Below are 27,530 nucleotides of genomic sequence, written 5' to 3'. Positions count from 1 at the left end.
TTTCCCCCTGAGCCCCTCCTAATTATCATACTTAGCTGCCCAAAAGCAATTCTGTACCCTCCCACAAAAATCTCCTCTGCTGAACTATTTCATGGGATGTTAGGCTGCAGAAGGGATCCTGAGCCCGTGTGATAATGGGCAGGGAGGGACTTGGTTGAGTCGGTGGAAGAAGGGACTCAGCATCAGGCCTGCAGAGCTGTTTTCCAGCTTTTCTGCAGACCTTCTGGGTGGTCCAGAATAAGGCAGCTCCTTCTCAGTGCCTCCGTTGCCATCTAAATAAGATGGTGATGCTAGCAGTAGGGTGCCATGAGAGTTTAATTAATTAATTTGCAAACGCTGTGAGATCCTCTGATGAAATTCACTGCATCAGCACAAAGTCGTATTTAATCTATATTACATATGGAGATCCCAATAGCAGGAGCATCCCAAATGCATAGGAAAACTGAACCAAAAAGAGGTGCAGCCTGACTTTCTGAGGACATCACTGAATAGTTTAGGTCTCTGGCAAACAGGGAAATTTTTCCAAATCAAAGCATTTGCCCTTGAACTTCTCACTATGCAAGAGTGTGAGGCAGCTGAAATGGCTCACGCTGGGACTAACACAACCCACTGGAGCTCTCTCAGAGCTGAGTTTGACACAGTGGATCTGCTCTACTATGCTGATGGTGTGTTATTTCTCCCAGCCTGATCTCCCCCATTTGTTCTCATACCTCTCCCATATTTGACATGGATGTTAGAAAATCCACCAAGATAAAGCTTGATCCAAAACTCAGTCAGAGAGTGCAAAAGCTTCCCTGGAACCACCGAGGCTGTACATGGTCCAGGAGGCAAAACTCTGGGATTCTCAGCACCTCTCTCACTGACTGTTGCCTTTAACTGTTGATTTATCTTGAGGGTCCATCTGTGACATTCTTGTGTGATGCTCTTTTCTCCCGATTTCTGTCCACCGCAGGGGTAGTACAGATTCAGAAGGGCGTAGGAGAGGAGGGAGGCGCAGTGCGAGAAGCAGCTTGCACATTTTACAGTTAACATTATCTTTTATTGGCATCCTAAAAAGAATGTCAGGCACTAGAGTGTATTTTTTTTTTTTAAATTTCTGCTTCACTGCCATTCCGCTGCAAGATTTTTATCACATCCATGATGCCAGCACAGGCAGGCAGTGCTCAGTGACACAACCGGCCATTCACAAGATTTCTGGAGACCTTTTGTCACATCCTCTGGAGCAAACTGTGAAGATCTCAACATCATTTCTGTTCTAAAGCTAGAAATACTCTGAGACTGAGCCAGGCACAGGCCTTTCCAGCTGACTGTCCAGCCAAAAGGGGCTCACTGCTCAGGCAGGAGAGAGATCTTCCCATTGTTTTTACAAGTTGAAACAACCTTTGTAGTAGTTAACCAGGACAGGTATTTCTAGCAGTTGTCCAGGCCGTGGAGTGTTCTTGCTCTCTCTCCAAGTCAGTAAAGACATTTCTATTGAAGTCTGGGCCAGCAGGAACATTTTCAGTGGCCAGGCATTGCTTTCTGACCCAAAGAGCTTCCCAAAGTCCAGGCAATTCTTCTCATGTGACAGTTGACATTGCTTCTCGTTTTCGCAGCATCTCAGTTCTCTCTGGTCAAAGTTTATGGTAAGATACAACCTTTAGACCAGCAGCAGAAACTCTGACACCAGCAGGCGGGCCTTGCAGTCTGTTTTCTCTTTCCTTCCAACCTCCTGGTTTTCTTAACTGCTCCCTTTGCAGTGGGCAATAAAAATACAAAAAGCATGATCACGCTCGTTGCCAAACCCACTGAAGAGCGGGTAAATGTGTTCTGCAAGGACAGTTGTACTGTTGCCACAGAAAGCAGGAGTGAGAAAAGTTTTTACCAGGTTTTGTGTGGCTTGGCCAGTTTGAGTTGTGAACTGGAGAACACACAGCATTGTGACCATCAGAAAGAGCGCTGCTGCTGGAGCACGGTCATCCCGGCTCTCCAGGAGAGCAAGGGCAGTTTAAAACCTGGGCCTTAGAGCCCCTGTGGATTTACAGAGCCCTGTGCGACAGAGCAGGACCACTTTGGTGGCTGTCACCGCCGTGGCTGCCGCCCCGGCCCCGAGCCAGCCTGTGCGGTGAGAGCTCCACAAACAGATTTTTGCTCTGTGACTCCTCGGAGACTCAGCAGCAGCTGCGGGGACTCGGCAGCTGAGGTTTCTGGGTGTGTGTGGGGGCAGATGGGACTGGGCTGTGGGTTTGCATCCCGAGTTTTGCAGTTGCTGTCTGACCCTGCAAAGGCCTTTCCCCTCTTCTTGCAGAAGGCAGCAGAAACAAGCAGTTGAGCACCTGATCCTGCCCTTTGTTCTCTCTGCCTTGCAAACCATCCCCTTTTGCATGGAGCCATGCAATAAATGCTGACACGTCCCCTCTGCTAAGTGCAATGGCATGAGAAAGAATCTTCGCTGTGGCCACAGTAGCACCTCGTGCCTTTCAAATTCAAGCAGGAATTTTCCCAGATGTCAATGGCTGCAGGCAGAGAGGCAGCTGGATAGCTCTCAGACTCACAAATGCCTTTTATTTTTACCAGACAAACCTCAAAAAGACACACGAGATGGTGTAAGCTGGTGTAGTACTGCCCGGGCTCACTCCCTCCTGAGAAGGGATCTTAGCAGGACATCAGCTCCAGTGCTTCTCCTCCTTGGTGCAATTCTGAGAACTGTGGCCCTACACTAAATTCATTTCCTAGATTTCTTTTGCCAGAACGAGGCCACTTTTACTAGCTGATGCAAAATTTTTACTAAATGCCCCCCAAATTCACAAACACTGAATTTTGGGCCTTGTGACAAGAGGTAAAATGTAGAGTAATTGTACTGGCTTCACTGCATTTTCACAGAGAATAACGCAGATCAGAGTTAAACCACAAAAAGGAAAAGTTCAGCCTGGGTGTTATTCAGTCTTTTGCAATTAAGCTGAGTGAGTTCCAGGTGAGATATGCAGTGGCACACCTGTTTTTGCAGCAGAAGCACATGCGAAGGCAGCTATAGCTCTGCCTTCCGCCCAACTCGCCGTCTAAGGAAAGGATGAAATCATTTTTTTTTCCCTAGCAAGGAGGGACAGTGGATATTATCTAATGATTATAGCAGGATCTAGGAAGCAGGATTTCTGAGTTCCTCACCCTGCTGTGCCGCTGCTTTACTGCGCGGTTGGCGAGTCTCCTCAGACAGGCGTGCACCTCTCTGAAAGTATTGTTAGGATCTGCTGCTGATCCAGACTGCCTAGAAAGCTGGATTTGAAGGGACAGGAAACTGCAAAATAAGGGCTTTTATTTTTTAGGTAGTCTGATTTTTAACTATGTAAATTCATGGGATTATATTCTGATGATCGTAACGCTCTGGGTATGGAACAAACACTAGAATTCCTTTCCAAAGTAAATTCTAACGCACTCAGCATTGAGAGGTCTGATCTTTATTCTGCAGTTATCATACTGTGTTTGCATATTATGTGCTCTGCGTGTGTGTGCTCATGAGAGTGCTGTTGCAAGTGCAGAAAAACATGTGGAAACATGAGCGTAGGCAAGTGCCTGTGTATGAGAATACGTGCAAAAGACTATTTCTGTGTATATGAAAGAGGGCATATGCATGTCTACAAACTTGTGTTTATGTGGGAGTATATACGTGTGGGAACATGTGCATGTATGTAATTTTGTGCTTGTGTGGGAGAGAGGAAGGGAAAGCATGGTAAAGTTATTTGAACCTGTTTGAAGGTCGGGTCTCCCCAAGGTTATCTGCTTTTTTTCCCTCGAATCTGTAAAGTAATGGTATTCACACTCACTACTTGAGAAGTGTTTCTTTTTATAGCTCTTCCAGATGACAAATAATGCCTGTTTTTGAAGTCCTTTTTAAGTCATTGTTCCCTGGACGCAGATACCATGTTTGGGTGCAGGAGAGGAACAGAGCGCAGAGCTATTTCCCCTTTCTGTCTGCAGGGAGCTTTACTGGGACTAGTGAAATTCCAGCCAGGATCATCCAAGGGGCTGCAGACTCGCAGCATATGAGCTAAGAGGACACCCTCTCCTTCAGGCCCCGTGACACAGCCAGAGAGGAGCAGACACCCACCACAGTCCCCTGCAAAGCTGCTCAGCTCTGGGCCGTGGGGGCTGGCAAATCCAGCTGAAATCAGTGGCAGATCTCCTGCCCTAAGCCTCTCCAAGTTGGCCCATGGAGAATAAGCCAAATTCAGCCTTGGTGAGTGGACAGGTGTCTGGATTGGAGCCACCTCTTGTTGGGGGCTGGGGTTGATTAAATTTTGCCCATCTTCAAATATTTTGAGTACCGTTGCCCCCTGTGGGCAGTATGGCTGTGTGGGCAGCACATACGGAGTTTTCTCCACTTCTCAGAGAAGTCTGACCAGCCTGTTTCCCAGCTGTCCTCCCAGCAGAGCAGCACTTGATGATACTGTTCTCCCACCACAGCGACAACCTTTGCTTTTTAGAACTACCCTCTTCTTCCTTGCCTTCCCCTAATCCTCTGTGGTTTGGCTAACGTGTCTGGTCGCAGCAACAGCAGCTCTCTGCCCAGAAATTGTTCTGTACGAGCACAGGAGTGGAGCAGGAAACATTTTGTCCTCCTTTGCCCAGGGACAGACAACTCCTGCCCTCCACAGAACACTCGTGTTCCTCACTGGGGTAGTGGAGATTTAGTGCGTTCGTCACCGATGGACAGTGAGTTTATCTCCATCTCCAGAGTTTGGCCGCTTGTTTACCCCTCTCTGTGCAGATGGGATAACTGAGCTTTATCTGCTGGTCAGATCCTGATATGTGCTGGAATCTCAGTGTTCCCAGTGGCTATGATAGAAATTTCCTGAAATATAAACTGAATGGGTCTCTCAGGATTTGGGCCAGAGGGAATTGCAGATACTCGTAAAGGTATTCAGCTTCATATTGGAGAAACCTCAGGGGAAATGGCTTGTGGGAAAAATCAGGAGCAAGCTGGAAAACAGGGAAAAGAAAAGGGGCAAAAAGATTCAAGAAGTAATCCAGAAGAGGACAGGGAGAAAGCTTGGTTGAATGGATAAACGGCCTGTGAGCAGGAAACGATATCTGACTTAATGTATTAGTCAGACAGAAAAATTAGATGGTGTAAACTGATCCTTCCTGCAAGGGGTGCTGAACTTTTTTGGTGACTTTAGAAGGCCGTGTTTACAGTAACTTCAGCTCGTGATCAGGCTATAAAGGCTCTTTGGGGCAGAGAGGAAGGAGCTTTTCATTAACACACGCACCTGCCTCCATGGGCAACCCGGCCTTGCAGTTACTGGGCTTTTTTTTTTTTATTGTAAGATTGTACTTTGCTTTTTAACATAGAAATATAAAATATGCATGTATCCGGCTTATCAAAGATGATAACGTTCACAGGAAAGGGAACATAAGTCCACTTTATAGCAATAAATTATCTTCCCCACCCTTTTGGACTGATAGCAGCCGTGTCTCACCTGAGCTTTCTAGAGTTTTCCTTTTAATTTTTCACCTGAATTGTTTTCTCCATTTTAGCTGCACTCGGAGAGGGTGTTTTTGTAAAAGTGCCTACAGGGATTTCCAATCACTTTTTCCACTGAACTCCCGAAATTACACAGTCAGTTTTGAGACACTCGCCCTACGTGTTGATTATCAGAGTTTAATTCTAATAACAAGAGGCAAAGGCTACCTTAGTGTGTGCTAGATTTCCATTAACCTGTAGAAAGTTACCCCAGCTTGCTCTGGTTTGCACAGGCATTGACTAAGTGTGGTTTAACTCTTAGGGAGAGTGACATTTAATATTTAGAGCTGTTCAGCTAAAGACAAGATTTTAAAACCTGGCTATATGAATGGGTGCAAGACTGCTGAGGAAAGTTTGATATGCACCATTATATAATCCGGTTTATCATTATAAACCATTGAAACTGATAAACCGTTTCAATCCATGGAAAGGCAGCGAATCTCCAACAGCACCAAGCCTAATTTACTGGTATTAGGGTATGATTCAAGTCAAACCTCAGCTTAATAGGTTACCAGCAAAGTCACTACAGTAATTTTCCGTGCAGTTCAGAGTAAAATTTGTCTGGTTGAACAATGTTGGCATTTATGTTGGTTCAGAAAGTTGTATTTACTTTACCATTGCAGCTGATCAGGAGGATGGGCAGATACTGCATCTCAGCTGGGGAGAGTGGGACACTGAGCTGTAATAATTCAGTCATTTCAGGTCATTTGTACACACCCTTAGTGTACAGGCAGTCCCCAAACTTTTCCGACAAATGTTCATGACATAACTACAGTATCTACTTTTCCAAATGCATGAACCGATTGTGGCCATTCAGATTACTTTGTAATGGTCTCAGAGAGAAACAATTTAATAACAGAACAGGTAAGCGAAACCAAAACTCATAGTTTTCCCCTAAATCCACTGAAGGGAATAGTTGTATTTGTGAGTCATGAGCCAGGACTTGAGAACGTAAGATACACTCCCGAAAGTAGCTGCTTCAATAGTTGCTCAAAACTCTTTGATATCCCTTGGGACCTTTCCAGTACTTCTGGTTAAGCAAGTGCTCAGCTGCTCTTCTAGTCTGTGGCTGCCATGTGTGTTAGAGTCACGTAAAACATGAAGGTGACAGACACTTAAGTATTTTGTCTGCTTTTGGCTGTATTAATGGCCCAGCCATTTTACATCCAGGGTCTGTACCCTGATTCCCTTGCCTGGGTTTTGTACAAATTCAACTTCGGCTCTTTCCCTGGTACCTGAATTGGAGCAAGGGCTTTGGGACTGGGCCTGAGACCATTTGTGAGCCTTTTATAGTAACTGCTTCAGCACGTGGAGGGAGCAAGGCTGAGCTGGGGTTACCTGGGACTCTGCTTTCAGGACTGAAGGCACTGCATGGAGATCACACTGAAGCAGGTCCTCGTGTGTGCCCAGCGTCCCTTCTTCTGCCTGAGAACAAGCTCTGGCAAATGCTCGCACACAGCAGTGCAGTGACCTTTGTATTTCCATAGGTGTCTCAGGTACAGCATGTCTGCACTGTTGGAACAGGAAGGAGAGCGACCTGGCACCAGACCAAAGCAAAGCCAAGGAGAGCCTGCGCAGCTCTGAGCACCCCGGGCTGCTCGCACAGAGCTGCTCGGCTTTTCTCCCCACACTCACAAATGACCTGTAGCTCCCAATACCAACCAGAGCCCACGGTCCAGTGTTGCTCTCTCTGCTAGATTGTTTCCTGCTGTCTTCAGAGGCGCCTTTCATGAGGAAATCGAACTTCTAATGCCAACAGAGCCAGATTCTGCTGGCAGATCTGGGTGGCAGGAGTGTGTGACAAAGTCAGAAGTCTGGGTCTGGGAACAACAGTGGGAGGGTGGGACATGAGTTTTTCTGAAGGATCATTTTCTGAAGGTGAGGAGGCTCTGCTGGTATTGGTATCATAGTAGAGGACAAATGTTCCTTCCCTTTGATCTGTAGCCTGTTTCACCCTGTAGGATTTTCACAAGAGGATTTATCAGCCTGTACGTTTGTTAAGTTGAAGCCAGAAAGGGAAAATAGTCCCTTCAGTCTTTGCTAGTGGAAATTGGTCTGTATGGAAACCCAGAACACAATGAGAAACAAATAAATTGAAACCCAGAGCTGAGAAATAAACAATCCCTGTGGGAATAGTGTGATCACAGGAAAATAAGAACAATAAATTGCCCTTCTCTGAGGTTTCAGGGCTCTTAAAAACATCAGGAAAGTCTCATATCTCCTTCTGAATGTGGTAGTGATCTCTTCCCCCATTTTGCAGATGACAGTGCTGAGGTACAGAGTGACAAAACAGCAGAAGTACCAGTTGCAGTATTTGGTATATATGTCCACTGCACAGTACAGTGCCTTTTAGAGACACCTGAGCTCACTTGATATCACAAGAGTACAGCTCTATTAGTACACTGATCTGTCTGGTATAATTTTCCACTGCTTGCTGTACTTATTCAGCTGTAGCTTGGGTATCTTTAGCCAGCATTGTACTGTGCAGTGCCTTCATACCTTGTAATCGGATTCATATATTCCTGGGATCAGTGTGATTTGCTGTCTGACCGCTTTCATACCATGGGTTGAACAGTCGCCCCGGCCTCTGTTCTTGACACCGGTCAGCACACTGCAGAACACAGTCCTGCCCTGGTTTTGGCTAATGAATCCAGGTGGGACTTGGCAGTGTTTCCCATCTCTTCTCTTTTAGGTTCTACGTTCATTTTTCTGGAGAAAACATTCTGGACTCATTCTCTAATCTAGCTTCTGACTGATGCTTTTTGGCTTTACCGTGCTACCTAAAACCAAACATGGTCTGTATTTCATGAGAGTTGAGACTCAGTGATCTTAAGGATCTCTTCCAACCAGAATTATTCTATGATTCTATGAAATGAGGGGCTGCCAGCTGAAGGCAGAGGGAGGGTGTTTGCTCCTATTCCTGGGGTCTGGCCTCTGGGGGTCACTAAAACTGAGGGGAAATGGGTCGGTGGTACATCAACCAGGCAGCAAGGAAAGCCGGGCTTAAAGGTAATGTCTCTGTGAGGCGGTTCTGGTCTGGACTGGGCAGTTAGACTGAATCTTTGTGTGCACGAAGGTCACCGTCCTCAACCAGGTTACCAACCGAGTCTTTCTCTTTCTGAAATGCAGACTTTTACTGTTGAGGTAAGCAAGTATCTCCCGCGGTTGCAGAAGGCGGCTCTAAGCTTCTTAGAGGGCAGTGGTTTATAAGCAAAATAGCCATAAATACATCAACCAATGGATTAGTAACTTGTGTGGGTGGGTGTAGTACTTGTGCATACATATACATACAGACATGCATATACACGCATTTCTTTTGCTGCCAAGCTTATGCTAAGTGGTATCATCGAAATAAACTGCCATCAGAGCTAAGATCTTTGGGTGAAAGTGTATAGGTTTGAAAATATAGCAATAACAACATTTCCTTTGAACAGACCACTGTGTAAAGATATAATTCCATTGCAGAGGCTCACCAAAGAATGGCTTGAATCAATCTGTGTGCTGAGTCTGGTGAAACAAGTCTACAAACCAGCATTTGTTGGTGAACTGGTGGTAATTACGTTGCAACTGAAGGTTGCTTGCAGACTCAAGGCTAAACTAAGAAACCTGAAGCATATTAATTATCGTTACCTGCTGCAAAGCCCCTTTCACTATGAATTGGTTTCACACTGCTCTGGGAAGGGGGGAAGAGGTAAATTTGGAGGCACAGAGGGATAAAGTGTATTGACTAAGAAACAGCATTTTAGGCTCCCTTGTTACTTGGGGGTGGTGGCTTCCATTTTTGAACTCAGGTTACACAGAAATGCTGTTCTCACAGAAAATTTCCACACATTTCAAAGGGAGAGGAAGATCCTGTGTGTGCTAGGGAGGAGTAGCAGGCAAAGATGTAAGGCAGAGATACAATATTTAAAAAGGGAAGAGTAGGGAACATCTATGGGCTTGATCCAAATGCCTACTGAAACTATTACACTCCTTCCCCAGACTTCAATAGGATCGGGCCCTTGATATTTTATAAACACAGATATATATTTAAAATTATTTAAGAAAGTTAAGATGGTAGAGAGATTGTCAAGTTCCAGCAGTGGTGGTTAGATAGTGTAACACCAACCTCCTAAGAGATGCTACATCAAGATGATCAGGGAATTATGTGCATAAAATAAATCCTCAGGCTTCAAGATAAGAACACATTGCAGTTTCTTGCCATATGCTTCAGACTAAAATTTCTTGCTAGCCCAGCTTAGATTCTCTTCCTTCTCCTTCCTGATATGTTCAAGCTGAGCTCAGCTATTCCTGAGCTGGTTCTAAGCATATTAAGAAAAATGTATGTCAGTGCCCAGTGTAGTTTATTTTCGGTAATCTGAGCTACACGGGCAAGCCCTTGTGCTGCTGTTCCGCTCTGCTGGGGTCTCTGTCGGTCCTGGGGCTGCCCAGGGGCAGGAGAGAGCAGAAGAGGGACCTGGGTCTGCTCTCTGCAGGGGACTTTTGCAGAAGCTTAACCTCAGCCTAACTGTGCCCTCACTGGAGTCAGGCAGAGCTTTGCTGTGTGGGACATTTAATGTTGACTTCAGCAGGGAGCAGAACGCTGGAAAAATCTCACAGGAAACAGCTGATTAGAGAAAAGTGGTAGTTTAGGCCAAAGTGAAGAGGAATCTTCTCATTCAGTTAGGATAGACGATTTTGATCAATTTTTGCAGTGGCCGGTGTGCTGTGTCTGTTTTACATGAGTGAGGGAGAATGAGGCAAGGGGGGAGTGTGGGAAGAGAAAGAGAAAGCAGTTGATTTGACTGAATAAAGATAAAAGAATGCAAGCGCCACTGAGTTTGCTGTTTATCTGGACATTGTGTAATGTTGCGGAATCAGATGTGGCTCTCTGGCTTTTGCACAGAAATGCCCAGGGAGAAATCCAGCCTTACTGCTAGCAGGAATGAGAGGTTTTTGGAGGAGCCTTCCTGATCTCCTCTGCTCCAAAAAGAGTGTGAATTCATCCAAAGTTAACCTAATCCTTTTTGGTTGGGATGGAGGACTCTAGGTGTTTAATTTAGAAATGAAGAAGGGAAGGAAAGGCTGCAGAGGTTGTAAGGAAGAGCAAAGCCCTGGGATTGCAGAAGGTCTGTGAGGTCCCGCCAGGTCTGGATTGATTAGTATTCAGTATTTATAATATCTCCATAATGGTAAAACAAAAGAAAACAAGCCCAGAGAATGCATTTTTAATCATCAATCATTGCTCTTTGTTTGTCGTGAATGAGCGGCGAGGGGAAATAGTCTCCCATAATCACCTCCCTTCACATCTCCTGCCACACAGGCCTCGCTGGGTGTGCTAAAAGGGAAATAAATAAACAAGCAGCAGATCTCAAAATAAATCCCAGAGACATGGGTGCTACGTGGGTTATCACACCCGCACACAGGGGTCTTGCTGGAGATACAAAGTGGGGGAAGGACGTTTAAAAAGCAGGAGGCAAAGACAAAGCATAGATAGGGCATTAAATGCGAGAGGAAAAGGAGAGCTGGAGTTACAGAGGGGCAGCAGGTGAAGGAAGAAGAAGCTTTTGGGGAATGATCGGTGGTGAAATAATCAGTGAGCAAAAGCATGTCAGAATAGGGACTTCTTGTGGACCACAGGGCACCGAGATGGAAAGCTAGAAAAGCCACCCAATCCAAAAGAATTTCAACCTTTTCAATATCCGAGGATCACATAACTTTAGGATTTCAATGTGATTATTTTTTCAAGGATAGTATTCATGCTAGAAAATATATTGAAAAGCCCATAGTTTCTATTAAGAGCCCCCAAAACGGTATCTTATCAGGAACAGCACTATGCTGAACTTCTCCGATGGGATCCCTGCTTTGATCTTGTAGCAGTTCTCACAAGGCCTTTATTGTAGTCCCAAATGCCTCTTGGGAGGAAGGGAAACATTATAATTCTCCCTTAATAAGTGAGATAACAGGCTGCTGGGAGGGTAAGGCCCAAATTTCCTAAAGCAGGGCTGGTGACTCCACACCCACTCAGAGTGTTTCGCTGAGTGTTCTCAGAGAGACGGGAGCCTGGAGCCATCAGGCCAGCCTGTAAGGAACAGACACGCTACATCTGAACCCTATTGAAAAATAATAAAAAGGTAATGACTTTGTCATTACTGGACATGGGTTTGTCTGTTGGCGAGGGGGGAGGTAGGGGAGGTTTTCTGCATTCAGGCTATAAATAATGTTTCCCATTATCCCGTGCCGTTCTCGTGCGTTCCTTACGCAGCCCTTGGTTTGCTTCCATGTCGCTCGGCCAGCCCATGAAGCCCCCTGTGCCATCCTCTCCAGCTGCCACACGCTGCTGGAAGAAATGAGAGGGCCAAGCAACTCCGTGTGCCCGTGTCCAGGGCCAGCGTGGCCACCGACACCAAGCAGGGCAGAGATAACACGGTGACCGCCTCCTGCATGGGGTGCGGCTGTGGGGGGACCGAAAGGGAGCAACTGTCAGCCCAGGGCACATGTTGGAAGGGATCAGATTTCAGAAAAGTCTGTAGATAAATGGGCCTTGATAATAGCGTTCTGTGATACCTGGGAGATGCAGCGTAGAAGGGTTATTGTCTTTTAGTTAACTCAGCTTTGCACGCTTAGAGCAGCTCCCCTGCTTAGTAGCAGCTCCTTAAGCAATTGAAACTTGGTTGCAAAGCCTGGCTTTGAACAAGTTTAAACCATTTATTAAAAGGCTAAACTAAATTGCAGTAACTCTGTCTTTAACCAAAATCAGGGCACTTGCCAATGTTGGCGCTGTTTAGTGAAAGACACTCAAAATTGCACATCTCAGTTCAGTAGCTGAGGTTTCCTGGTGAAATGGAGATGGGAGGGACCCAAAGAGCTGTTGTGACTTGGGACCTATCTGGAAAATAGCAGCATTTAAACTAAAGGTGTGTTTTTAAGTCAATGGCCTGAAATGTAGATGCCTACAAGGATATTTTTAAAACTGCGTTTATATAACTAGCTTGATATAATTAAGAACTGATTTAAGCTCAAACAAAATAACTCCCTCTTGCACCCAAATTGGAGTCTCCACACTGAGAATTGCATCTGTTGAACTAAATTAGTCAGAAAATCAGGGCAGCTTTCTGCTGTAAACAGACTCAGAGCTGTGGAGGATATTCCAGTTCTGTGTCCGGCTCTGCCACTGATTCACTGTGTCCCTAGGCAAGACTCTTAAGTTTTCCATCTATAAAGTGTAATAAAACCTACGTAGGTGCCAGGTGATGTAGTGCTTAATTAATTAGTAAATTAATATAATGAACTCTAACTTGAAGGTCTGTATCAGCACAAATGAATTGTTAATATAAATTTTTATTATTTATTGCTATTTAGTTGATTATTTTCTAACGCGGGCAGGCTATTACAAACATACAACTTCACACTTGAATTCCAGTTTTGTTATTGTTGTTGCTTATTTATTATTTTCTTCTGCATTTATCTATTGCCTTTAGTCGCCTCCTTTAGGGCTAAGCCCCGAAGTACTGGGTATTATCCAGACACACAGGATAGTCAAGGAAAGTTTGGGCCAGAACTGGGTTTAAATGCCCGATATTTCTTACTAAATGCCCAATCTTTTGCTTGAACCTTTATAGTTTTAAGGCAAATAAACCAGATAAGAACAGATTTCGAGCTGAGTAAATTCTTGTCTGCCCTCATTTCTACCAGCCGAACATCAGTATCAGTCCATACACCTATAATTTGTCCCACACAGTTTCAATATTTGTATTACGTACTTATACACAGATATTCATTATATATATTTCTAAACAAAAGTTGGACGTTTCAAAACACAGGGCCTGATCCTCTTCAATATAAACAAGGTTGCCCCACTGCTGCCGGTGAAGCAACGCTGCTCTGCTTGCAGGATTTGGACCAGGGGATCAATTACGTTTCTTTGTTTTCTGAAGTGTGCATATGCAGAGAAATAGTTGACTGTGAGAAAAGGGCACTTGACAAACACTGACCACACGAGATTCTCTAATTACTTGAGCCACTCCTATAAAAAATGAGAGCAGATCATATTAAACTAGCAACTGAAAAAAAAGCCTCCTCCTTCTTTGCAATTCTCATTTTCCATTACGAAACTAAGTAAATCCACTGGATTTTTCTAGTGCAAGTCTAAGAGATTTCTTCATTCATGTAGTGAGTTGTGAAGCGGGATGAGAGGTCCTGGACAGGGCCTTGGTCTGCCCTGGGTTTGGTAAAGGTCACTCACACCCAGTGGCCACTGGGCAGTCTATATGAAATAGAGAACTGTTTTGGTCCAGTTTGGTAAACTGGTCAGCCTGGACTTCAGCCTTCTTCTCACTTATAAGAGATTCGGTGCCTCTTTGAGGAATTAATGTGGCTTATAAGCCTGTGTACAGTGATCGGGAACAAGGCGTCTAAACCTGATTCCCTATTGCCACACGCCTCAGAGCAACAGGAATCCCTTTCGTAGCCCTTCGTCTTCCCCTCTGAAAATGCAGTGGCCAGGTCACGGCAGGGTGAGCTGAGGACAGAGTCAGAGCCCTCGTCATGTGTTTCTGTGCTTTTGTCATTTTAATCCAGACCCTTCTCGTGTTGTTTTAGCATCATTTTTCTTGTGTGAGTAATTTTTTAAGGGTACATACCGTTTGCTCAGGCTGCACTTGCACGGCTTAGCCAGAGGGAGTGTGTTCTGGGGTATGTACTGGGTGTGAATAAAATACATTAATGTCTAGTCTACAGTAAAGGTGTAGCCTATACGCTTTACCAACAGCTGTCCTGTCATCACTCTAAATATTCTGTTCACTTGTGTATGGCTTGTACTACCTCATCATGCTCATCTCTCGCTCCTGCCCAACAGCGCAGGAAGGAATGTGATAGATATTTGCTCTCTGTGTCCTTGCACCACACGGATAATTGCAGCTTGCCTACACAAGCTGCACTCACACCACCCCAGCGTGGAAATCAGAGGACCCTGAGCAAAGGGAGGAACCATTCACAAAGTTGGGTATAAGAGATAAATTTCTGGATCTAACCAAGAGTTGTGAACAGCAGACATAGAGGATGGCCTAATAATGAGTTTGGATGCTGTTATTGCTAATTGCTGAATGATAAATAGCATGAAAGGTGTCCTACAATTTCAGTCCATGGAAATTTATTTGAAATATGTAGCTCAATACAACCAATGTCTTATGGGCTTGCAGCGAGCAGGATGTCCTCTCCCCAAGGGCAGCAGCTAATGGTGTAGCTACATGGTACGGCAGCTGAAGAGAGACTGGGAACAGATGAAACCTGTTCGGTGATGGAGGTACACACGGATCTGAGCTGCCAGGGATCTTGTGCAACGGAACTGTTTGTTTGTTAAATGTTCAGGCGAGCAGGAAATGGTGAAGATAGGAACTAGAACTGTGTAAGGTCTCACTGGTTTTAGTAAGTGCTGATAAAGGAAACCATAAAGGGAAAAGGCAATGATAGTGATGTCTGAGACTGCTTTTGGATTTTTTCCGCTGTTGTATTTTATATATATATATATATATATATATAAAAGAAAAGAAAAGAGCAAAAAAAACCAAAGTGACATTTTGGTTAGAGGTCTTTGGTTAAAGGTATTTAATCCCAAGGAGAGAGAGGTGGTCTGGTTCAAGTCAAATCCTGAGCAGTGGGCAGGGAACACCCACAGGCAAGAAGAAAACTGGCTGTACAGAACTGTCCTGCTCCCCAGGTACATCTCACTCTGCTGCTGTTAGACAAGGTTAGTGTTGAATTTGCCAGTGCTGTCAAACCGTAGCACAGATTTTTTGAGAGAGCAAATAGTATTTTAGAGGAAATCAGAATGAAATTGGGTATGTATAGGATTGGTAAAAGGCTCCTGAGATTCCTCCGCCAATGGCCATGTTGCTCCTTTCTTAGTCTTTCTGTGTTTCAGACCCACTTTTATGATAGATGCAGATGCCAGCACTTATGGTTTGGGGGCAGTATTGACACAAGAACACAAAGGACTTGTGAGGGTGGTGCCTTATTACAACACTAAATTAGCTGGAGAGAGATTACTGTACCACTTAAAAGGAACTCCCGCAATGGTTAAATCTATACAGCATTTTCATCCACTGTTCAACACGGAAGTAAAATTGCTTTGGGTTGATGACAGGAAGATGCTGCATAAATAGTTAAGTATGCATCATTTGCAATTTGCTAAATTATTTTCTTTCTATCTGGAACGGGCTGTGTAAGGTGTCATTACCTCGTGTTCCGTCTGACTGCGGAGCTGTGCGCGTCGGGGCCTTTCCTGGGAGCTGGTGTCGCAACCATCAGATGGGCCGAATGGGGCTTTGCACCAGCAAACTTAAGGAATTAAACTAAGAGGTCAAAAGCCACAGGTTAAGCATGTGGAGTGGGGCTCTAAAACACACGCAAAGAGAGCTTTTGGGCAAGGTGTGGTTTGGAAGGAGGCTTGAAGCTGTTGTCAGCGGGACAGTCTGTAGGGTGTCTGAGCCTCCCGCCGCGTGCAGGGGAGCACAGACGTGAGAGCTCTTGGGCGATAAACGCGGCCGCCTCTGAAACACTTGACTGTCCCCAAGTTCTCCTAAGTAGGACAACTCCGCAGCACTCCAAAATTAGCCGACTTCCAAGCAGAAGGAAGACCATTCAGTCTGTGTTCAGCACCCCAGATGAGAGAAATGCAAAAAAGTGAACAAGAGAAAATAATAAGTAAATGCAATTAAAAGTAACGATGCAGATTTAATTAAAGAGCCCTGTTCTCCCAACCCTTCATTCTTCAGGGATGCCTCATAAGCAAGAATTCATCGCTTAGGACATGCTCTTTTATGCTTTTATACCAGAAGTTGGGACGTTTACTTTTAGAAACGCGTGGTTTTTAACCTGACAGTGTCTCTCCAGCATACAAATTCAAGAAGTTTGGTCTTTTTATTTTCAGCAATTTATAAATACTTGCCACAGTTATTATAACAGTCTCACACAGTCATATTTACTTTAATTATCCCATTCTCATCCCCATTTTCCTGCTTTCTTATTGTGAGCAGGGGAAAATAAATAACTACAGAATGACAAATACCAAACAATATTCAAATAAACAAAAGCCCAGATTCTGTAAAGATGCAGACACTTTAAACACTATGAGTATTTCCACAGAAATACATCTCGCTACTGTAAATTCAGCCTGGTTAGTAAAAGTCTGGTCTTTACAGGGACCTAAATATTTAACTCAATAGATGTACATTGCTAAACTTGTCTGTTTAAAATTCATGAGTCAGACTCCCCCCTTCCCTGAGCTGCCAAATTACAGGATTTTCTTAAAAGCTATTAAAAATCCATTTCTTTGGAAGTTTCTTGTTTGTCCTCTGGCTTTTGGGAGCACTAGGCCACATTTCCAAGCTTCCTTGTGTAAACAGAAGTGCTAGAAACATGTCATTCCGGGAGCCAGGGATCAAAGGAGAACACCAAATATTGGAAGACTCACAATAAAAGCTCAAGAGCTGGCAGCAGTCCTGCAGGCACTCATGGACGTGAGTCACTTTTACTCACGAGTAGTCACATCGAAATCAGAGGAATTAGTCTATTATTATTAATTATTGTTATTATTTACATGTGTGGCAATAGCACGTAGGAGCTGTGATCATGGAGCAGCGCCCCATTGTGCAAGGCACCGACAAATCCAGAGCAAAACCGTGGTTTCTGCCCCAAAGAGCTTACAGTGTAAGCATCAGACAAGAGGCAACAGGTGGAGACAGACACAGACAGGGACGCGCATGGGGAGCGCGAGGCGCTCCTGCAAGGGGTTCTGTGTGGGTGTGCTGATGCAGAGCTCCCCGCTCCCAATGAGTTAGTTATTCGGGAGTTTGCAGGTTTGAACAGCTTGGGCCTAGAGACCAAATCCTGCGAGCCCTGGGATGGAGGCAGGTACGTTCACCTGCACGCGGTCCTGCAGACTGAATTCGGGCAGAAACGGGCAGGCAGGTGTAGTGTACAACTCCACACCCTGACACAGAGGGCTGGGGTACCCCTGAGCCGAGGCTCTTGGTTCCCAGAGAGGGAACCAGGGGATGAAGGAAAGGGGCTCGGATTATTTTGCAGAACCACCACGACAGAATGTGCACAGATACCTATAATGTATACCAACTGCCTCAGGAAGAAGATAGAGCTGAGAAAGAAAAGTTAAAGTTGAAGAGAGTTGTTTCTTAACATAAAAATGTGCTGCCTGCCTGTTGGAATTTCAGGTGCAAATGTAGGGGAACCCTCAGCTCTGATCCTACAGAGACATCCCCTGAAACCAGCCCAGGCTACCCGTGGCTTGCATGTCTGTTCCTTGACTTTTTCTGCAAAAGCGAGTCCTGTGCATAAATGCCAGCAAAGCGAGACTGCAGACCACCAAACCCAGAAATAGGATAGTTGTAGATGCAATGGGACAGTGGTTGGTTCTAAACTTGAGTGTAATCCAGACTAAGAACATAAGCAAAAGAGAAGTGCCGAAGTTTAGAAGTTTGTGAAATAGGAACTGAATATTATGCCTAGGAAAACCAGCTGGAGAATAAAGAGATAGACACAGCCTAGTTATTCGTGATCTCCATGGAGTTGAGTCTTAGGGAACTAAGAAGATCGCCAGGCTGCAAACTAGAAAATTTTAGAAAACTTCTAGTGCCTCGCTGGGGAGGAGGACGGAACCGCCTGGTGCGGGGACAGGGCAGGAGATGGGGGAAATGGGGACGCTTTCTCGTCTTTTCGCTTGCCAGGGGAGGGCGGTCCGGTCCGGGTTTTGCAGGCGCCGCTCCCTTGCCTGCCTGCCCTGCCTGCCTGGAGACCGAGTCCGCTCCGTGCCCGCTCCCTCCCCGCCGCTCCCCCCTTCCCCTCCCCGGGCGGGCCGGGGCAGGCGGCGGCGGGCTCCAGGCCGGGTTTTGCGCGCCGCCCGCCCTCCTGTTAGAAATAGGAAAATTCAATAATCAAAGCAAAGGGGAGCGCGAGGAGGAAAAATCCGGGATCAGGGCAAGTTTGATGGCGCATGCGCGCTGCAGCCTCCATCCCAAACACACACACATTTCCCTTGACTTGGAAAGTCACCCAAAGCAGCCCCAAGTGCAGGTAAGCCCGTCCGCTCCCGCCCGGCACCGGCCACGGCCCCGCCGCCGGCAGCCCCGGCTCGGTGGCGCCGGGGCTGGGACGCTGCGCGGGCGGGCGGCCGGCGGCGCTGCCCGGCAGGTGGGCACCGCGCCGCGCTCCGCGTCCGGCTCCCGCGGGGCAGCGCCCAGGCTCCGCGGGCACCGGCCGCCAGCGGGGACGGCGGCGGCTGCCCGGCTCCCCGGGAGGCGGGCAGCGGCGGGGGTGCCGCGGCGGCGGGGGCCGGCGGCGGCGGCGGGGCAGCGCCGTGCCCGCTCGGCGGCGGAGCCGGGGCCGCGGCGGCGCCCGTCAATTTCCAGGACTTTGGCAGGAGCCCGGGCAGGGACGGGGGAACACGTGTTCCCGCTCCGCGCCGGGCGCAGGTAACCGCAGCCGCGCCGCCCGGGGGTCCTGGCGCGGCCGGGCACAGGCACCGGGGGGGACGGCGGCAGCGGCGGCAGCAAAGTTGGGCGAGCGACGGCGGGAGCGCTCGGCGGGCAAGGGCCGGTTGCCGGCGGGGCGAACCGTGCCGGGGAACTTTCTGCAAAGTGGCTGGGCTGGGTGCCGGCAGCGCTTCGCCCGGTGCCCGCAGCGGGCCGGCCGCAGTGCCCCGGTGGGGATGGGGCGGGCAGGGGCCGCGGCGGTGGGGAGCGCGGCTCGAGGCAGCCAGTGCCCGGCCCCCCGGGCGAAGCAGCAGGTTATTTTTACCCGGTGGCATTTGCAGAATGCGCAGCTGATTTGCCATCCGGAGCCAGGAAGTTTCCCCCCTCCGCCTCCTTCCCCTTCTCGCCCCCTTTCCCCCTTTCCCCCATACGCGGCGGGGCAGCGGGGGGCGGCCCCCCGGGGCCGGGGATGTGGCGGGCGGGGGCGCGGGCCGGGGCTCCCGGGGGAGCCGCTGCCCGCATCGGAGGCTCTGGGGACGGGGAACAGGTGTCCGAGCCGTCACTCAGAGTCGGGCCGGCGGGGGGGCCGCGGGGCGCGGACGGAGAAGGCGAGGAGCGGTCCCGGGCCAGGACCCCGAGCGCCGGTGGCGGCGGGGGGCAGAGGAGGAGCGGGGCTCGGCGGGCCGCCAGCCAGCTGTCAAGAGGCTCGGGCGGGCGTGGGGCTGGCGCGGCCGCTCTCCCCGCTGCCAGCGCCGCTGCCAGCGCCGGGGCCGCTCGGTTTCGCGGCGGGCAACTTCTTCGGCAAACTTTTAAGGGTGGGTTGCCGCCGGAGGCTGTTCTGAATCACGGCGGGTTTGATCGATCGACCCGAACCCTCCTGCCCTTTGGGGCTGGAAAGGTGAAACTTTGAGGAGCTGCTCGTCCACCTTCCGTGTGCCCCCTCCTGTCCGCCCGGCGCTGCACAGCGGGGCTGGTCCCTGCTACACCAGCTGCCTCTCCCAAAACTTCATTGATGAATTTATTTCCTCTATTGATTTGCTGACTCTTAGCGTAAAATAATTTCTTGCGAAGGTTTTGGAGTTCTTGTTTCCACAAGTCCTGCCCGCTTCCCACCTACCCTTTATTAACGTGTCGTTGCCACCTCGTTAGCTACCCTGAAGGTGGTTTGGAAGAGTTTATGGGGGAATATTGTTGAACTTCAGTAATCAAGTTTCCAGATCTTATGCCTCCTGTTTAATTTATTAGACTAGTTATTTATTCTGTTGATGATAATCTGTTGCTGGTTTCTATGGAGATGTTAAACTGATCTCTTTCAGAAATCAAACTCCATATGCACTAAAACGTTTAAAGGAGCAGCGTCCCCTTTTGTTTTCAGACTTTGTACCTTTTCAGTGCTTTTATTGGGCTCCTGTATATTTTATATATTAAAGCCTGAAGTTGAAGCTTTGTGCAAGACAGAGCCTATTATGGCTAACAGAAAGTCAGGGCTTTGATCCTTTTTTTTGAATCATCATTTAAAACAGATCATTTTTCCCCCCTCATCACACAAGATAGCAGAACCCTTTCAAGATCAAAGAGTCCAGCTAAAAACTATTGTTTAAAAAAAATAGAAAAAGAGCCAGTTAAATTATGGGGATGTTTCCTTAATCTGCTTATTTTGTTCTGAAGATATATTTTTTTTTTAGCAGTGAAAACAACAACAACAAGAGAAACTTGTGGCAACTATATTGTTATTTTTATACCTCCCAAGTCTTTTTAATGTTAAAATAAGTTCAAAGTCAAATATCTCTAAAGATAAAGTGCTTGTTAGGGTGTTTTTATTACTTGGTTTCTAAATGTGGAAGGTCAGAATCCAGAAAGCTACCGCATTAGTGAAGGTTTTAATAGTCTTTGTCTCTTCTTAATGAGAGAGAAATCTAAAAAACATTTTCCCCGCAACATTTATAAATTATTTCAAATAAGTCTCTCTGCATGTAACTCAGTTTTCATTATTTCTTAACTTACCCATTGCATTATCGCATGTGATTCAGTGTAATATCACTTTATAAAAAGTAATTGAGGTGAGAGAATGTTTTTAGTGCTTAAAACAGGAGTAGTGGTGGTGAGCTGGTGTGGATGAGGCTGACGCGCCGTGCTCACCAATTGTGGCTTTTGCTCATCTGCTGCAAAAAAAGTTAAAGGGTTTGCAAAGAAAACCCCACCAGTACAATGCATGTTTAGCACAGTCAGATACCTCCTGTACTTTCTCTTAGTGTATCTCCAAAATGTTCCCACTCCCTGGAACGGAGACGTTTTTCCTCTCGGTTTGCTTCTGTATCATCTTAAAAATAAAATAATAACCTCGGAGGAAATAGTGCACGTAAACCTTACAACTCAGAGATGTTTGTGTGTCTGTATACATTTATATTTCACGTATATATACCCATGTCTATGAAAAACACCCAGGTGTTTTATGATCTGTCCATACTGGCCCTTTTTCTTTTTTCCTTGTCAATTTTTCTCTCCTTTTTTGTTGTTTTTTTTTTTTTTTTGGTGATTCATAGTGTGGTGGCTAATTTAACATTTTTCGCTAAATATTCTGTTTATTTGTTTGATTTGAATTGCAAACAGAATTGACTCTGCCAAGTAAAAAGAGGAGGGGGGAAAAAAAAGGCAACACTATGGCTTTAAACTCAGGAGTTTGCATATTCTCCTTGTATCTTTCCCCTTTGCTAATTATTGTGTTGTTTTCAGAGCAAATATGTCATATCCATGGCGACCAGGCAGGTTTATTGTCTTTCAGAAGCAATAGCTCACATAAGTAATTAATGACTTCTTTTTTTTTCCTCTGGCTTAGGTTAAACAGATCATTCAAGGAAAGTCATATCTCTCGCTCCCTCTCTCTCTTCTTTTTTTTTTTTAGCCCAGTGACATAAGAACATGAGTTAGAACAAGAAAATACTTTAACCAAGAAGTCAACAGCTTATTTTTCCCCATTTCTTTTTAAAAGCTCCAAGTGTCAGCTTTCCACACACATGACGTTGTCATTCTCGCGGTTCCGAGCGCAGCCCTCGGTGCAGGGAAAAGCCACCGAAAGCTGGAGTTCAGTCGGTGGTTGTGCAGCTGAGCAAAGTGTGTGCGTGTGCCCATGTGGGGGGGGTTATTCTTGCTTAAGGGGTTTGCTGTGTACTGGGAAAAAAACCCAACAACATTTCCCTCGCTGTTCCCCCCCCCCACTTCTGTCTGTATTAAAATCAGTGTTAAAATAAAGGTGTGTTTTTGTATCTTACAGATTGTAATTCAAACAGTTTCCAGGAAAGAATTAGTAATTCATTATTATATACAGCATATATACACACACGCTGGAGCTCCACCCAAAACAATCAAGCTAGCTGGAAAAAAAAAAACTTATTTCCTTTTTCTTCTCAAGCCCAAGCAAACTTGCACGGGGACTTTCAGCAGCTTATTCAGAATAGCCCCCCATTTTTGCAAGGAAATTGCTGCAGGTATGAATCTTGTCCTTTCCCTTTCCAACTCTGTGCCCATTAGAGCTGAATTTGCTATCTGTCCAAGCCAGGGGCTGCCTCTCCGCTCTGATTTACTGAGGTGGGGATTTTCTTATCCCACCCCCAGCACCTTCACCCCTGTTTTGGTTTTGCTAATTTCATTTTCAGAAGGATTTATATATAGTCCAGCTATATAAATTTCTTGGGAGATAAAAGCATTGCAGACTTCCATAAACAAAAGCTTTTACTTGCATCCTGTCTTCCTTTTTTTTTCTTAAAATAAAAAGAAAAAAAACCCCAACCCTAAAAACAAAACCCCAAGCCATCTGATTGAAGGTATTGTAAATGTATGCTGGTAATGATTCTGTATTCCACAATGCTGCTACTTTAACTTTTAAAATCTGTTTCCTTTCTGGTTTGTAACATTAATCAAAGAGCCGCTTCCTTCCAATTTTTCCACAGACTGGGGCTAATTAGAACCACTCGAATCATATTTTGTAAATTCCATGTGGATGTTACTTTAGGTTTCGAGATGGCGAATGCTCCGGGTTCAGTCTGGCTAGGCACTCTCAGGGTTATTTTTATTAATGTTTCTGTCTCCCAAAGCAATTCACGGTTTCTCTCCGTTTACCCCACATAGATTTGTGGGTTCGGGCACAGGGGTGTGTCGGAAATAGACGGTACGAGAGAGGAAAAAGAAAAGCTGAGGGCAAAGGAGATTTTGTGGTGTAGTTTCCAAAGAGCAGCAGAGAACCCCCTAAGTAACGTGAAGCTGAGGATTCAACAGACTTGCTAATTGAGCCCTTAGCCTCCTGATGTCTATATCAGAAAAACAGGATCTAGCAGAGGGAGACAAAGAATAAAGCAAATACTGGGTGGGAGGAAGCTGGGGTGGCAACTGCAGTATTGAAGGATAGTTCAGGATATGTGTAAATCTGTATATCACATTTCCTTGGGTTCAGTTTTTCCCTCTGGTGAAACGTAGCTGGTTTAAAGGTGGCTTTGGGAGAGCCTGATGTTTCTAGTGCAGCCGAGAGCCTGGTATTTCTGTGGTGGGAGCAGATGCAACTTGGGAGAGACTTCGCTTGGAATTGGTGTTTATGTTTCCCTGTTTCCTTTTGGTTTTGAAGGTCTGACTGGTGATTTTTATTTTATTTTTTTTTTAAATCTTTATGGGAAGTTAAACGCCAGAAGTTGGGAGTTTTCAGGTTGTGATTATTAGGCTGTGCTAAAGGGATTTGCATCGAACCAGTTTGAGCACCCGGCCAGGCGGCTGCTTCCATGCTCTGCTACCGCATTTCTTTCCTATATATTTATTTACCTAAATAGGGCACCCAAGAATTCAGGGGGCAGTGGGCTCGCAAAAGAGATCTTAAAGTTAACTTGCTTTTGGTGTATAAGACTGCAGCTTCAAAGAAAAGCAAGAGCGCATCGTAAATTTTGCTAAAATTAATCAACCGTTTAAGAGCTCCACATTAACGAGGTTTTCCAGGCAAGCAGCTTCCTTCTCCTCTTCTTCTTCTTCTTTCTCATTCAAAGTCCGAGAGGGTTGGCATAGAGGGGGGAGAATATGAGTAAGAAGAAGAAGGGGTGGAATTTGAGTAGAAATAATAAAAACAAAAAAGGCTGGATTTGTAGAATATAAATCCTCATGTGTCCTTGATCCATATTGTCAGGGTTTTTTTTTTTTTTGGTCGGATTTGTCCTGTGTGCCTTTGACGGAAAAGGCACGTAGAGAGAGAGAGAGAGCGAGCGCGACAGAGGGGGAGAGAGAGAGACGTGTCACTGCTTTGGAGCTCATTATCATTCTTAATAAGTCTTAAGGAATAAAGAGGAGCATTGAGTGTAAATGCTGGGTAATCCTAACACTCCTCAAGGTGAGAGGAGTCTCGAGGACACAGAGGAAGAGAGCGAGGAGGGGGCTACTGCAGGGGCAGGAGAGGAGATGTGGATGAAAGTGGTTTTTGAGGGAGTGGGCATGGGCCAGTAGGGCTTGTGGCTCCAGGGCGCTTTGGTTTTGTTCCACAGGCCCGTGCCAGGGAAAGTTGGCTCCAAGTTTGCATCCCAAAGATGGTAAGCGGCCCAGCTGGACCTTGGGCTGAAATATTAGCCTCTAACGGTGGTGTTCTCCTCTGACAGTCTTGGGTTTGAGGAACAAGTCTGCTGTCCTCCCTTCTTCCACCCGTGCTGAAGGGTCTCGCACCCCGAGGGCTCTTCGCCTCCCTTTGGCACCTGCTTCCTCACTCACTTCTCAACCTGCACACCCCGTCCTTAGCTCCTTTCCGTTTGAGTCTCATTGGATGGCACATCTGCTGCTCTTTGCCTGAATTCCTGAAAGCAGCTGCCTCCCCGCTCCCTTCTGCCATGGGCACCAGGGGCTGGGAGCAGGAGGGTGGCTGCCCACACCTCCTTAGCTCCTTCTGGTGGGCTCCGTTGTTCAAACTTCAGGCTGATAGCAAAACATGGACATATCTTTGAATCCCTTGTAGGTTCCAGGCTACCTCCTTGGCAGCGTGTTTGCAGTTGCGTTGGAGGATTTGAGCCTGTGTAGCAGTAAGAACGAGGACACTGATGGAGTGAATTCAGGGGCTGGGCTGCTTGCTCTGATGATAAGGAGTCAGGAACCTGCATGCGTCGCTGGGTCCTTCCCTCTCCAGACAGATTTCACCATACTCATTTGAAAGGGTGTGCGTGTTCCTTTTGGAAGAAAACATGCCAGGGTTGGCAGAGCCCTTCTTGCTGTGCTCATGTATAATGGAAGATGCTGAGCCTCCCGTGGTGCCCACTGGCCTTTCTTTCTGGTCTCTTATCTCAAGGCCAGTTGCAGCTAGGAGGTACCACTGTAACTGGGAATTTGCCTAATGCATCCAAAGCCTAAACAGGGAGGTAGAGTAGCACTTGATATTTTTTTTTCCTCCTGTAGTCTGTGTTGTCTCTCTGATTCAGCTCATAGCTTCTGGCTGAAGTAGGAGCTTTACCTGTTTTTAGATGACTCCATATACCTTTGGAGTAGGTGGGAAGGAGCTGTGGATGCTGAGTTTTGATCGGCTGGCAGGAGAAGCCAAATCCAATGAGATGGAAGTCTTGCTAAATGCTGGCTTTTCTGGGTCCAGGTGCTTGGCTTCAAGGTGAAGTGTTACATTGGTAATATTATTAGGTATTAAGATATTAGTAATGGAACTGTGGGGCTTGCCTGTACTTGGCAGAGAACCGCTAAGAAACCTTTAGGGCTGAGTTCATCCTGGTTTCTCTGGTAGTGTCCTTCCAGCATGCCTCAGCCCTGAGCTGGAGGGAGCAGGAGAAAACACGAATGCAGTTTCTGTGCATCATCTGTCTTTTGAACTCTTTCCGGAGACAGCTAATGAGTTGTAGCAAGGAGTACGGGCTCTCGTATTGAGGGATCTGCCTGCAACCCCTTCCGCTCACTCTGTCCAATGTTGATGAGGTGTCAGCTAATACCTTTCACGCGTGATTGAGCTGGTCTAGAATAGGACCCGGAGGTACAAGAGTCTGTTCTCCCGGGGCGAGCTCTGGAGCCCTCCAGCTGCCGAGGCCTCGTGTGGAATAAGTGCTGCAGGAAAGGGGCTGCGTTTGCAGAACCGTCAGTTGTTTGGGGCCTTTGGCTCCTTGCCTGCCGTGGCATTTTGGGGTAGTTTTCTCTCCAGAAGGTATCCTAGTTTTGTTCTGCCACCAGTGATGCTGTTTTGAAACAAAATAGGTTGTTTCCAAATTCTGAGCCATAGGGCTTGTCATGTCAATGACAATACAACAAGTCACCTCAGAGTTGGTCTCTGAGGCTGGTCCTGATCCTTCTGTGTGCAGAGTCAGCTGGCGCGGCTGGTCCCAGTGCTGGGAGGGCAGCACAGCATCGCCTGTACCAGCATCTGTCAGACTTGGGAAGGAAGGAGTGAGATGAACTCTATGCATTTTTTCAGGGGCTTTTTAGTTTTGGATACTAGCCTTTGAAAGGAAAGCTTAGAAAGAGAATCCTGACACCCCCTTGATGGGGAAGGATTCTTTGGAGCCAGGAAAGGGGTCTTATTTCAGTTATGCACTAAAATGCGTTGTGTAACATCACTCAGGAGAGGCCTGTGCTGGTCCTTGTGGAACAGGCGTTCAGAGTGTGACCCTGGGCCAAGTTTGTCTGGTGGCCTGGGAGAAAAGTTGGCCGGGCAATGTTTCCTGAAAGTACAAAACACTCTGGTTCTGGTTCCAACTTCGACTTGAAGGTAGGGATGGCAGTTGACTCTTGCTTGTAAACTGTTCCTTTTCATTCCCGGCTTTGCTTCTGCTTCCAATAGCAAAGGGACCAGGACTTTTTATTTGTGAGCAGTATGACTCCCAGCCCTGCACCTTTCCCAGTGTGGCAAGGTAGAGCCCTCTAAATAACAAGACATGAATGTAGGTGGCACAAATGCAAACTGAGCTTTTTGGTCGCAGCCTGTGGCTTCGAGGTATCTCCCTCTTCTTCAAGATGTCTCTCTCCTGCTCTGCTCGGTCCATCGCAGTGGGAGTGAGGGCTGCACAGAACCCTGCTGGTCTGCGTGTTGCGTGCTGAGGCTGGCAAAACAGCTCAGGGCTGGCAAACAGCTCCTGGCCTGGCTGTGTCCCCACTGTGGCCGTGTCTGCGGAGCATCCTCTCCGCAGGGCTGCTGGTGACCAGCCCCTCCCGCCACCAGTGCCTGGGGCTGGCCCAGCTTTATGCCCGGCGAGCAGTGTCCTTTCACACTGGTGAGCCAGCAAAATCTCTCCCAGGGGTTATTGTAACCTCTCAGCAGCGATTTGCAAACAGGCATTCAGAGATAAAGTCTTGGTGCCGAGTGAAGGGCCAGTAGGGCAGATATGAAACGCGGCAGGTTTATGAAAGGGAAGGTGTATGAAATGCAGCCTGCATCTCCCATTTCACTGCTCTATGCCAAAACACACAGTTTCTTATTTCAGTCACTGTGATCTTTCAAGGAGGTTAATTTCCATGACGAACTCCGGGCCACGTGCTTGGAGGATTTATCTAATTAGACTGACACTTTTCTTTTTTAAAAAAGAAAATTAAGCTGCACCTTGGAGGACTTAAGTATTTTA

The 27,530-nt window shown here is 46.7% G+C and overlaps 1 protein-coding gene across 7 annotated transcripts in view; it reads left to right on the top strand.

Moving 5' to 3' along the window:
* The window catches only part of CASZ1 (castor zinc finger 1), a 239,741-nt gene that overhangs the window by 34,261 nt on the left and 177,950 nt on the right, over positions 1 to 27,530 (top strand). For 5 of the 7 annotated variants that reach the window (XM_065037514.1, XM_065037513.1, XM_065037507.1 and 2 more), the window contains exon 1: positions 18,403 to 18,568. The exons of 1 other annotated variant lie outside the window; for it this stretch is intronic. The gene's annotated coding sequence lies outside the window, so the exon portion shown is untranslated. Of the gene's footprint in view, positions 1 to 18,402; positions 18,569 to 18,827; positions 18,967 to 27,530 lie in introns of those variants that run through there. One more of the 7 variants, XM_065037509.1, reaches the window with a different exon arrangement.

Source organism: Columba livia, chromosome 21, assembly GCF_036013475.1.
Source record: "Columba livia isolate bColLiv1 breed racing homer chromosome 21, bColLiv1.pat.W.v2, whole genome shotgun sequence".
Lineage (NCBI taxonomy): Eukaryota > Metazoa > Chordata > Aves > Columbiformes > Columbidae > Columba > Columba livia.
This window is presented reverse-complemented; position numbering and strand designations above follow the sequence as displayed.